Source organism: Oryctolagus cuniculus, chromosome 6 (assembly GCF_964237555.1).
Source record: "Oryctolagus cuniculus chromosome 6, mOryCun1.1, whole genome shotgun sequence".
NCBI lineage: Eukaryota > Metazoa > Chordata > Mammalia > Lagomorpha > Leporidae > Oryctolagus > Oryctolagus cuniculus.
The window spans coordinates 167,162,309-167,174,577 of NC_091437.1; positions in this window are offsets into that span (position 1 = coordinate 167,162,309).

A 12,269-nucleotide genomic window follows, 5' to 3' on the forward strand; every position below is an offset into this window, starting at 1 on the left:
TGATGGGCCGTGTGGTGACGTCACATTTAGAAACTTCTAGAGGCTAGAAAAGCAGTTAAGGCAACACCTTGAGGTCCCCGGGCCGGGGTGGCGCCGGTAGCATTTCCCGCGTGGAATCCACTTGTTCCGTTCGTGTTTCCAAATACACAGACGCTTCCACTGTGCGTTCAGAGTTCTTACTGAACTTGGGCAAATAGCCGCATAGCCATTTTAGTATTCTGTATTTGGTATCTCTTCACTTTAGTATTTTGGAGGAATCAAGCCAAGAGAAGACCGTAAACGCTTCTAAAGTATATTTTGCACAATTGCTGCAAGTTGTATGTAGCTTCAGAAAGAAGCGTCCTTGAATCCGAAAAGAAGAACAGTGAAGAACCGGCCATGTTTCAGTAACAGGGCGAAGCCCAGGCTCGCGTGGTTCCCTGAGTCGCAAGCATCACTGCGCACTCTGAGCTTTGCTAGCGCTCCGTGACCCATCAGTTGCCGTCCTCGAGTTCTAGAAACATTGACCTCTGCACAAACTTAGAGTTTTCAACAATCTACGGGGCTGGCCTTGTGGCCCTGTGGGCCCGGCTCTGCTGGCAACACCGGCATCCCATCTCAGGCCACCGCCTTGAGTCCTGGCTGCTTTGCGGGAGATCAGGCTCCCGCTGAAGGCCCTCCGAAGGCAGCCGGAGGTGGCCCACGCTGGGGCTCTGCCACTCACGAGGGAGAGGAGGAGCCCCTGGCTCCTGGCTCTGGGCTGGCCCTGCCTTGGCTGTTGCAGCCACCTGGGGAGTGAACCAGTGGATGGAAGATTCGCTCCCCCCGCCCCCGCCTCCATGACCCACCTTTCCCTTGTGCTTTCAAACAAGTGAATAAACAGATGCTTTCTTTTTAAAAAAATGAGAGTGAATGAACTAAAGAGAATGAACTAAAATATAACCAATAGGAATTCCTCAGGAGGGACCCTCTTTGCATGCTTTGGAATTTGGAATTCCTGTAAATTTTTTTTTGCTTTATTTTTATTGGCACATACACCTGTGCATACTTGTGGTGTACTGTGTAATAGTTCAATACCTGTATACAGTGTGACATGTTCAGTCAGCTTAAGCGTGCTGATCTTAAACGTTCCTCATTTTTGTGAAGAAACACTCTAAATCCTTTCCTCTGGACATTTAAGAGTATATGGTGTTGGCCAGCGCTGCGGCTCACTTGGCTAATCCTCCACCTGCGGTGCCGGCACCCCGGGTTCTAGTCCCAGTCTGGGCACCGGATTCTGTCCTGGTTGCCCCTCTTCCAGTCCAGCTCTCTGCTGTGGCCCGGGAGGACAGTGGAGGATGGCCCAAGTGCTTGAGCCCTGCACCCACATGGGAGACCAGGAGGAAGCACCTGGTTCCTGGTGCGCCAGCCGTAGCAGCCATTTGGGGAGTGAACCAACGTAAGGAACACCTTTCTCTCTGTCTCTCTCTCTCTCTCTCTCTCTCTCACTGTCTAACTCTGCCTGTCAAAAAAAAAAAAAAGAGTATATGGTGCATTGTCACTACGGTCGCCCCGCCCCCATGCAAGCAAACACAATACTTCTTCTTTCTTTCATTGGCAAAACTCTTCCCATCCCTCCCTTCCCCAACTCTCCCCAGCTTCAGGTAAATCTCATCCTGCTGTCAGCTTCTCTGAGATCAACACTTTTAGATGCCACATATGCATCAAACAGACAGAATTTGTTTTTCTGTGCCTGGCTTATTTCAGTTGGTGTCAAGATCTACACGTCCATCCACCTTGCAGGTGCAGGGTTTTGTGTTTTTATGGTTACATAATATCTCATTGTGTATCCAGGCCAGGTTGCATCCAGTCCTTGGTTGGTGGACGCTTAGGTTTTTCCATGTCCTGGATGTTGTTAAAAGAGGAGAGATACACCTGGGAGTGTAGACTGATTTCATTTCCTTCAGCTGTGTGACCAGCAGTAGCATTGCGGGATCATACAACGGTTCTGGTTTTCATTTTCTTTGTGTGTGTGTGTGTGTGTGTTTTGTGTGTGTGTGTGTTTTTGACAGGCAGAGTGGACAGTGAGAGAGAGAGAGACAGAGAGAAAGGTCTTCCTTTGCCGTTGGCTCACCTTCCAATGGCCGCCACGGCCGGCGTGCTGTGGCCAGCACACTGCGCTGATCCGAAGGCAGGAGCCAGGTGCTTCTCCTGGTCTCCCATGGGGTGCAGGGCCCAAGCACTTGGGCCATCCTCCACTGCACTCCCGGGCCACAGCAGAGAGCTGGCCTGGAAGAGGGGCAACCAGGACAGAATCCGGCGCCCTGACTGGGACTAGAACCCGGGGTGCTGGCACCACTAGGCGGAGGATTAGCCTGTTGAGCCACGGTGCCGGCCACTGGTTTTCATTTTCTGAGGAACGTTTCTATTGCTTTCCACAATGACTGCTGATTCGTATCCCCACTAACAATGGGCAGGGTTCCCTGACTACCACGTGTTCTCTCCTGCCTTTGTATATGGATTTTACACCCTGCAACTTGGCTCAGTTCTCTCAGTCAAACTTTGGTGGCGTCTGTCGGGTTTTTTATATAAAAGAAACCATGCTAGTGCAAACAAGGACAGTTTGACTTCTTCTCTTTCTTTGGCCGCATTGCTCGGGTGAGGACTTTCAGTACCACGTTGATCGAAAGGATGGAGAGTGAGCCTCCTTGTCTTGTTCCACATCTTAGAACAAATCTTCGGGGCCGGCGCTGTGGCATAGTGGGTTAACGCCCTAGCCTGAAGCGCCGGCATCCCATATGAGTGCCGGTTCAAGACCCAGATGCTCCTCTTCCGATCCAGCTCTCTGCTATGGCCTGGGAAAGCAATAGAAGATGGCCCAAGTCCTTGGGCCCCTGCACCCATGGGGGAGACCAGGAAGAAGCTCTTGGCTCCTGGCTTCAGACTGGTGCAGTTCTGGCCGTTGCGGCCAACTGGGGAGTGAACCATTGGATGGAAGACCTCTCTCTCTCTCTCTCTCTGCCTCTCCTCTCTCTGTGTAACTCTGACTTTCAAATAAATAAATAAATCTTTAAAAACAAAAAAAAAAGAACAAATTGTCTAGCTTTTCCCAATTCACTGGGGTGTTAGCCGTTGACTTCTTCTATATCCATATGGCCTTTATAAATTGAGACACGTTCCTTCTAGGCTGAAACTGGCCAGAGTTTTATCAGGGGGAATGTTGAATTTTTTCAGATCATATGGTTTTCATCCTGAGTTCGATTGATGTGCGGAATCACATTTATTGACTTATGTGTGTTGAATCATTTTGTATCCCTGAGTATGCTGAATAAACCTTATACTATGTTGTTAGATATGGTTTTCTAGTGTTTTCTTCATGATTTTTGCGTCTAAGTTCATCGGCTATATTGACCTGTGACTTTGTTTTTTCCATCCTGTCTGGCTCTGGTAGCAAGGTATTGCCGACAAATGGAATGCATCTGGAAGGATTCCCTCTGCTCCCATGTTTGGTGGTGGTTACTGAGGACTGGTACTAGGTTTTGACTACTTGGCAGAACCCAGCAGGGAAGCTGTCTGGTCCTGGGCTTTTCTCTGGTGGAGACATTCTATTCCTGACCCAAGTTCACGGATCCTCACAGCTCTGTTCAGTTTCTAGACCCTCATGATCCGGTCTTAGAAGGTAGCCGTCTCGGGGATCTGTCCATTCCTCTGGGTGATCACGTTGTGTGTGTATGTCTGTCCACGCAAATCTCTAGTGATCCTTGTGTTCCTGCGGTGTCAGCTGTGAATCTGTGTCTTCAGTGCCCACTTGGGCAATGTCATCTTTTTTTGTAAGCTGACTCTTCATTGAGATTTTGGGTTTTTAATCTCTTGGCTATTTCGTTCCTTCTGTGAATTTTGGGTTCCGTCTGTTCCTGTCTCTAGCCCCTTGCAGTGCGACAGCAGACGGTTTGGTATCTTTCTGCATTTTTATGTGAGCGTTGATCTCCACAGGCCGCTCCACAGGGCTTCTGCTGTGTCCTGCAGGCTGTGCTGCCTTGTGTCTCGGTCTTCATTGGCTGCTGAAGCTGTGTGGCTTCCTTCTCCTTCTCTCCCGGACCCGCGTGTGGCTCGGGGGTAGGGTATTTCATGCCCATGTGTTTGCATAGCTTACCAAATTATCTTATTATTGATTCTGCCTTATTGGCTTCTGGTCAGAAAAGACCCTCAATGTGATAGTGGTTTTGAAAAATTCATTGAGACCTGCCTTGTGCCCCAACCTGGAGAACACCCCACGTGCTGTTGGAAGAAGGAGCTTTTTGCACATCTTGATGGAGTGTTTGGGGGTGTCTGTCCCCTCCATCTGGTCTAGGATAGAGTTTAACTCTGCTGCTTCGTTGCTGATTTCTGTTGGTGTGATCTGTCCAAGGCTAAAAGTTTATTATTAAACTGCCTGCTGTCATTGCATCGGAGTCTCTCTCCACTTCGGTCTCCTGACATCTGCTTTCTGTGTCTGGGCGCTCTAGTATGGGGTGCTTGTGTTGACAGTTATTCACTCCTCTTGCTGAACTGACCCCCACCTCAATACACAGTGGTCTTCCTCACCTCTTTCTCTGCATTTGACTCAGCTTAGTTTATGTGATAGAACTAGAGCTGCTTCTGTTTTCTTTTCTGTTCCGTTCGATAGCATCTTTTTCCATCCCTTCACCTTCTGAAAAAAAAATTTTTTTTGAAAGACTGAGAGACAAAGAGAGACAGAGGCAGACCAGATCTTACGTCTGCTGCTTCATTCTCCCAAGCACCCACAAGAGCAGGCCTGGGGCAGGCCAAGCCGGGCAACTGGCACTCAGTCCAGGGCTCCTCCCCGAGTCTCCTCCAGCTCCAGCCTGTCTGTCCTTGCGAGCAGAGGCAGCTCCCTGGGAGACAGAGTGCGGTCTTCCTGCTGTTGCTCTTTCATCAGTTCAGTAGCTCATGTCTTGAGTTGCAGAACTGAGTTAATCCACCTTGGAGGCAAGTTCTGATAGGTAAGGACTTAGCACCACTGCTTTGTCCATTCGCTACTCTTGGTTTGTTTGTGATTCTTTCCTTCCTTTCTCCCTCTCTATGCCCTGTGGCTAAGTGACTTCCTCCAGTAATGTGTTTGAAACTTTGCTTACCGTTTATGAAGTTTCCATTACAGATTTTTACTTTGTGGTTACCACGAGGCTTACAGAAGGCATATGCTGGTTAACAAGCTATTCTCATATATTGTCAAAGCAATGTTGTGTCCCAGCTGCTCACTTCTAATCCAGCTCCCTGCTGATGGCTGGGAGAGCAGTAACAAATGGCCCAAGTGGGAGATTTTCTTTGTTTTTCTCTCTCTGTAACTCTCACTTTCAAATAAATTTTTTAAATCTTAAAAAGCCAATGCAATATTAATTGTAAAGATAGGAAAAGGAATAAAATGGAAGAGAAAATAGTAATGAGAAACTCTACACATGCAACTCCATTCTTCCCCAAATTTTGAATTTTGATGCCTACTTCTTAGAGCAATAATGTAATTATTCTATTTTTTAATGTTTTGCTTTGGGTCACATAATGATATGTGATATGAAAAATTTGCCATACCAGAATATTTTTTAAAGATTTATTTATTGAAAAGGCAGAGTGATAGAGATATGGGGAGAGATGGAGACAGAGAGAGATCCTCCACCTGTTGGTACACTTCCAAATGGACTCAACAGCCAAGGCGGAACCAGGCTGAAGTCGGGAGCCAGGAGCTCCTTCTGGGTCTCCCATGTCAATGGCACGGGCCCAGGCACCTGGGCCATCACCTGCTGCCTCCCGGGGAAAATTGGCAGGAAGCCAGATTAGAAGCAAAACAGCAGGGACTCAAACCAGCGCTTCCGTTTTGGATGCTAGTGTTGCAAACAGCACCTCACGCGCTGCACCACAGCGCCACCCCACGTTGGAAGGCCCTGGGTTGGCCCGTGTGAGGACCCAGCGTGGCTTTTCCTCCTGGGTGTGAGTGCGCCATCCCTGCAGTCTGAAGAAATCCCGTTAGAATTCACCCGAGGGCAGGCGGGGCGGTGATAACTGCCCTCGGCTCTGTCCTCTGGAGGTCTTCATCTCTCCTTCCTTTCTGAGGTGTGGGTCTTCCGTGAACACCCTCGGTGAGCGGGCTTCCCCTCCGGAGCCGGGAAACTCGTCCGCTCCTTCCTGGGCTGCACGGTATCTGTTGAGTCATGGCTGCAGATGGAGCCCATGTCTGTTGGTTTCTGCTGAGTCATGGCTGTCAGGTACGTGGAGCCCATGTCTGTTGGTTTCTTCCCCTTACTGCTCCCAGAATCCTCTGTGCCCTTGACCTTTTGGTGCGGATTTGATGTCACGGGGTAGACTTGCTGGAGCTGAACCTTGGCCTTTGGGTGCCTGGACAGTCCTTCCTTAGGACTGGGATGTTTGTTGTCTTTCAAAAGATCACAGCGCAGGCCTCTGCCTTTGCTGCTCACTGCTCGCACAGCTGTGTGTCCTCAGGCTTCCTGGGCCACTGGACACACTGCCCCCCTGCACAGGGACCGAGAGGATACAGTGTCCACGGGACACACTGCCCCCTGCACAGGGCCCGGGAGGCTCCAGTGTCCACGGGACACACTGCCCCCTGCACAGGACCTGGGAGGATGCAGTGTCCACGGGACACACTGCCCCCTGCACAGGGCCCGGGAGGATCCAGTGTCCACGGGACACACTGCCCCCTGCACAGGGACCGGGAGGATTCAGTGTCCACGGGACACACTGCCCCCTGCACAGGGCCCGGGAGGCTCCAGTGTCCACGGGACACACTGCCCCCTGCACAGGACCCGGGAGGATTCAGTGTCCACGGGACACACTGCCCCCTGCACAGGGCCCGGGAGGATCCAGTGTCCACGGGACACACTGCCCCCTGCACAGGGACCGGGAGGATTCAGTGTCCACGGGACACACTGCCCCCTGCACAAGGTCCTGGGGGGCTCCAGTGTCACTGCTGACAAGGACCGCAGAGCAGGGCCTCCGGAGCCTGGGGTGTGGGCACGTTCTGGCTGCAGTAGGGGCCGGGGTCAGCCACACGTGGATGGTGTAGGAGGAGAGGAGCGGGCTTGCAACTGCAGCTCCAGGAGGGCAGGGCTCCCACGCACACAGCAAGGGGCTGTGGGCATGGACAGACTGGGCTGGGCGGAGCCACAGGCCTGGGCTCTGCGGGAGCCATGTGGAGCAGGGCTCAGCCAGTACCGGAGTCTGCACTTTGGTCTCTCTTTAGTGCAGTCAGCTCCTCCTGCCCCTGCTTCCTGGGGGACCCTCTGCTGGGGGCTGGGCCTGCAGACCACCCCCTCAGCGAGCACAGACGCTGGGCAGGTCCCTTGTGGGTCTCGTGCCCGGGGACGTCACAGCTGTCCCTGGGCAGCACGATGCAGACTGGCCTCACAGACAGCCTTGGAGCATGGTGCAATGGCCTGGCTCCCAGAATGCGCCAGCCCCGCCTGGCCCTGACATTCTCTGGGTCGGCCCTGCTCTGTCCTTGGGCCACTCTCGCCTGTGGCCCTGGGCCAGGACTTGTTTCTCCGCTCAGCCCACTCCAGGGAGGCGGGGATCAGGCCAGTCTGGAGCTGGCCTCTGAGGTCCACAGGGAACTGTGGGCACAGCTAAGGGGTGGAGGCCCCAACACCAAGCCCCTGGCCGTACCCTGAACGTGTGGCCCCACAGCTCCTGGCCCGGGAACCACGCATCGTGTCCTGCAACCCACATGGGGCCCTGCTCCCTGGGGGCAGCAGAGTGGGAGTGGGGTCCTGGCGCCCAGCCCTGCCCGCTCTGACATGGCCTCCTGGGGCCCGGCCCCTCCTCAGAGCTGCAGCCCAGGGCCTGGCCCAGCCCAGAGGGAGCAGACAGGGCGGGCAGGGCCCTCTGGTCTGCAACTGAGCCCATGCTTGCCCTCCTGCCCTGGCCAGGTCTGCCATGCTGCTTGGAGAGGAGGGGTCTTGGTGTCAGGGCAGGGCGGGGCCTCACCAGGGTGCACGGTGGAGGAAAAGGGGCCCTCAGCTGACAGCAGACCAGCACCTGCGTCTCTGGGCCCACACTCCAAGCCTGCTCTTTCCTGGCCCCAGCCCCAGTGCCTTGAATGCACCTGAAGTGTTCTAGAAGGATCCCTGTGTTGAGGGTGCCATCCACTGAACCCACACCCTTCTTCCCAGGCAGTGCCTAAGCCACGCTCCCCACCAGCCCTGCCGTTTGTTTTGTAAGTCAGTGTGGACCAATGGGACCAGGGCAAAGCCCACAGGTCCCTCTCTGGGCCCGTGCAGGGTTTCCCCGTGGTGAGCAGGTTCCTCCCAGCTACTTGCTTGGCCTTGCTCTCCAGGTACTACTGGCCTGGGGGAAGGCAGACATCCTGACAGTTCCACTGGGCATGTCTGTGTGTCACAGTGGCAGGTGTGAACTCTCACAGGTGTGAACCCACCATGGGCCTCCTGCCTTGGCAGCAGGTGTGAACTCTCACAGGTGTGAACCCACCGTGGGCCTCCTACCTTGAGAAGGTGTGAAGTCACGCAGGTGTGAACCCATTATGGGCCTCCTGCCTTGGCAGGTATGAGCCCACGCAGGTGTGAACCCACCATGGGCCTCCTGCCTCAGCAGGTGTGAACTCTCACAGGTGTGAACCCACCGTGGGCCTCCTGCCTCGAGCAGGTGTGAACTCACACAGGTGTGAACCCACCGTGGGCCTCCTGCCTTGAGCATGTGTGAACTCATGTAGGTGTGAACCCGCCGTGGGCCTCCTGCCTTGAGCAGGTGTGAACTCATGCAGGTGTGAACCCACTGTGGGCCTCCTGCCTCAGCAGCAGGTGTGAGCCCACACATCAGCCTACCGCCCCCTTCTCTGCTGTTGAATCTGAGCCACTGGGCATGGCCATGCCGCCCTTCCTCACCTGTGGCTCCAGCCATGGCCTGGGAGCTGCCTGGCCTGCGGGCCCCTCAGCCCTGCGGCACCTGCTGCACCTGTGTGTGTCTGGGGGTGGCTCAGCACCATTGGGGCTCACGCTGCTCTGACGTTCACGACGCCTGAAGCCAAGCTCTCGGGCAGCTGACATCCCCACAGACAGAACCCAGTCCAGGCTTCTGCCCCCTGACCGTTCCTCTCCACTGCTGTGCCTGTCCAGAGGCTCCTCCACCCCGCCCAAGGCCCCTTCCATATTGGATGCGTGTCTGGCGCCGCTCTGAGAAGCAGGTCACATGCCTCCTCGCCCCCAGGGTGGCGTCCACCGAGGCCCCCGGGGAAGGAAGTCTCCCGTCCTCCTTCCCGGATGTCACAGGAGCAGCTCCCCGGCCCCCGCCTCGCTGTGGCACGGGGCCCCCTTGTCACTGAGGCCCACTTCACACCTGACCCGCTCGGAGCCTCCCACGGTTGCCGGGAGATCCCCAGTCGCCGCACCCGGGCTGCTGTGCCGGCCCAGCGTCTCTGGGCCCTGCTCCTGTCAGGCTCCCGGAGGCCGTGTGTCACTCTGTGCTCCAGGAAGCCGTTTGGGGAAGTCTGTGAGCAAATGCGACTGCTAGAAAGCACTGGTAGGACTTCTCCCTCACAATTTTTCTAAAACCTAAAGCTATTTGTTGGAGCATTTTATTTACTATTTGTTTGTTTATTTTTTATTTGAAAAGCAGAGCGAGTGTTCATCTCCTGCCGGATCTCCCCCCAGATGCCCACAACAGCCAAAGCTGGGCCAGGCTGCAGTCGGGAGCCTGGCCCTCCATGCGGGTCCCCCACGTGGGTGGCAGGGGCCCAAGCACTTGAGCCATCGTGTGCTGCCTCCCGGGCACATCAGCAGGGAGCTGGATGGAGGCGGGGCCAGGACTGGAGCCTGTCTCTGTGATGCGGGAGGCAGGCGTCCCCGCTGAGCCCCACGCCCCCGCAGAGCAGCCGGAGCAGGGCCGGAATCAGGCAGCCCCTGCGCGCGTTGGCCACGATGTGCGTCTGACACCTGCCCGCGAGTCTCTCCAGAACCATCTTGGACTTCCCAGCTCTTGGTCTTCTGCACTCTGCACGCCCTCGGGGACCTGAGGCGGCCCCGCCCACCTTCCACTTCTTCCCCTGGAGCCGCCTGCGGGCAGGCACTGTGCCCTGCGCCTGTGGAGAAGGGGGCCCCCACCCCTGCCTGAAGAGCTTCCGCCCAGTAGGTCTGAGCCCGGGAACACGTGCCCACACCCCCGCTCCGAGGTTGTGAAAATGGCGAACGGGGACGCAGCCTCTGAATCCCTGCAACAGGGCTCCCGTCATCCCTAACAGCCTTGGTAAGCTCCCGAGGAAAGCCCTGGAGCCGAGTCGAGGCGTGCGGATGCACCAACCTCGCACAGGCCCCAGGCACCGCGCCACGCATGCTCGGGTTTGCGGGCCCGGCCACTCCACATCTGGCTCTCTGTGCCGCGCTCAGCCTGTTACACAGGACAGTCAGCTCTGCGCTGGGCGTGGGCTCACATCATCCGTGCTCCGGGTGTGGCCAAGGCGGGCGGGCGGTGGCCCGGGGCACCACGTGTGTCTCCAGCTCACGGCCTCGGCTGTCGGGACGCAGCCTCGCTGCGAGCCAGGGTTCTCCAGGTGTCAACCATGACACCCACAAGGAGGAGGGAGGCGTGCGTCTGACACCTGCACTCTGAGCACCTGTGGGAACCTGAGACAGCCCAGCCCACCTTCCACTCCTTTCCCCGGAGCTTCCTGTGGGGCGGGCACAGTGCCCCGCGCCGGTGGAGAAGGGGTCCCCCACCCCCGCTCCAGAGGGTAAAGGCAGAGCCTCTGTGAACTCACTCCTCTGGGTCCGTGCACTGTCGGGAGACGGCCGGGTAGGGCCGGAACTGCGCGCAGGCAGGTGCAGCGGGTGTGTCCAGCGGCAGGAGTCCCAAACCAACAGGGAACAGCGAGACACATCCCCCACCACGGGACCGCCGCCGTGAGCGAGGGAAGTGAGCCCGGGTGAGGACGCGGGACAGGAAACCGCGGTGTGAGCAGAAGCTGACGCGGGAGGCCGGTCCCCGCAGTTAGCAGTGGACGTGGGACGCCCAAGGCCCGCCCCCTCCAGGCCCTGGCTGTGACAAGTCCCCCTGAGCCCTCAGCCCTGTGCGGCCTCAGTCCAGCAACTGAAGCAGGAATGCTCCAGGCACCCCAAGTCCCCAGCAAACAAGGGTGCTGAGGGAACCAACACTTCTCCCAGGGACTGGCACCAGCTTCTGCCGACCGCCCCACAGCGGTCCACCACTGCCCCGGCCCGGGCCTCCCAGCCAAGGGGCCCTCAGGCTGCCCCGGCCCTGGTGGCACCTGTCGAGGTCCTTGTGCTCGGGTGCCCAGCGTTTACTCAGCTGCTGGTTTTTTTTTAAAGATTATTTCTTTATTTGAAAGGCAGAATGACAGAGAGTCAGAGAGCGAGAGAGAGAGAAAGATCTTCTACCCATTGGTTCACTCCTCAAATGGCCACAACAGCCAGGGCTGGGCCAGGCCAAAGCCAGGAGCCCAGAGCTCCATCTGGGTCTCCCACATGGGTGCAGGGTCCACGCACTTGGCCCACCTTCTGCTGCTTCCCCAGGCCATTAGCAGGGAGCTGGATCAGAGGTGGAGCAGCCGGGATTTGAACTGGCGTCCATGTGGGATGCTGGCCTCGCAGGCGGTGGCGTAACCCACAATGCCAGCCCCATGGGAGTACTCAGTTTCATGACAGAATGAAACTCATGTCACCTCTTGTAAGCTACGCAGCAGGTACGGCAGGAAGGTGCCTGCTGGGTGGCCGTCACCTGGGACCGCAGCCAGCACACCTGTCCCCAGACAAGCAGGTTCAAGCGTCCTTGTGGCCCATGCTCTTAGGAGGAAGATGGAGAAAGGGGCAGGCGTGGGATAGGCCTGGTCCCCTGAGTCGATTCCAGAACGGGTGAGGCTGGCCACAGAGACCGGAGGGTGAGGGCGCTCGCACGTGGTCGCCACTGGGGAGTGCCGAGCCCTGACACAGGAAGCCAGCTGTGCACTCGGGTTCCAGCCATTGCAGCTCAGTCCAGCAGGAGGATGGGCATCCTCAGGCTCCCGTGTGGTGTATGGGGGGCACTTCGACCCCCAGGCTGGGGGGGGGGGCTCCGCCCAGCTCAGCTGCCACTCCAGTGCCCTCCCTGCCCACCCTGGACTGGCGCCCACCGGGGGACCAGAGCCCTTCCTGGAGGCCCACTGCCCGGCACCCACATACTCGGACCCTGGCCGCAGCAAAAATCACAGCGTCGCTCACACCCACGGCAGCCCCGTGCGGCCAGGGTCCCTGGGTCCTCTGCTTCCTGCTGACTGAGCGGGCACACGACGCCTGGCA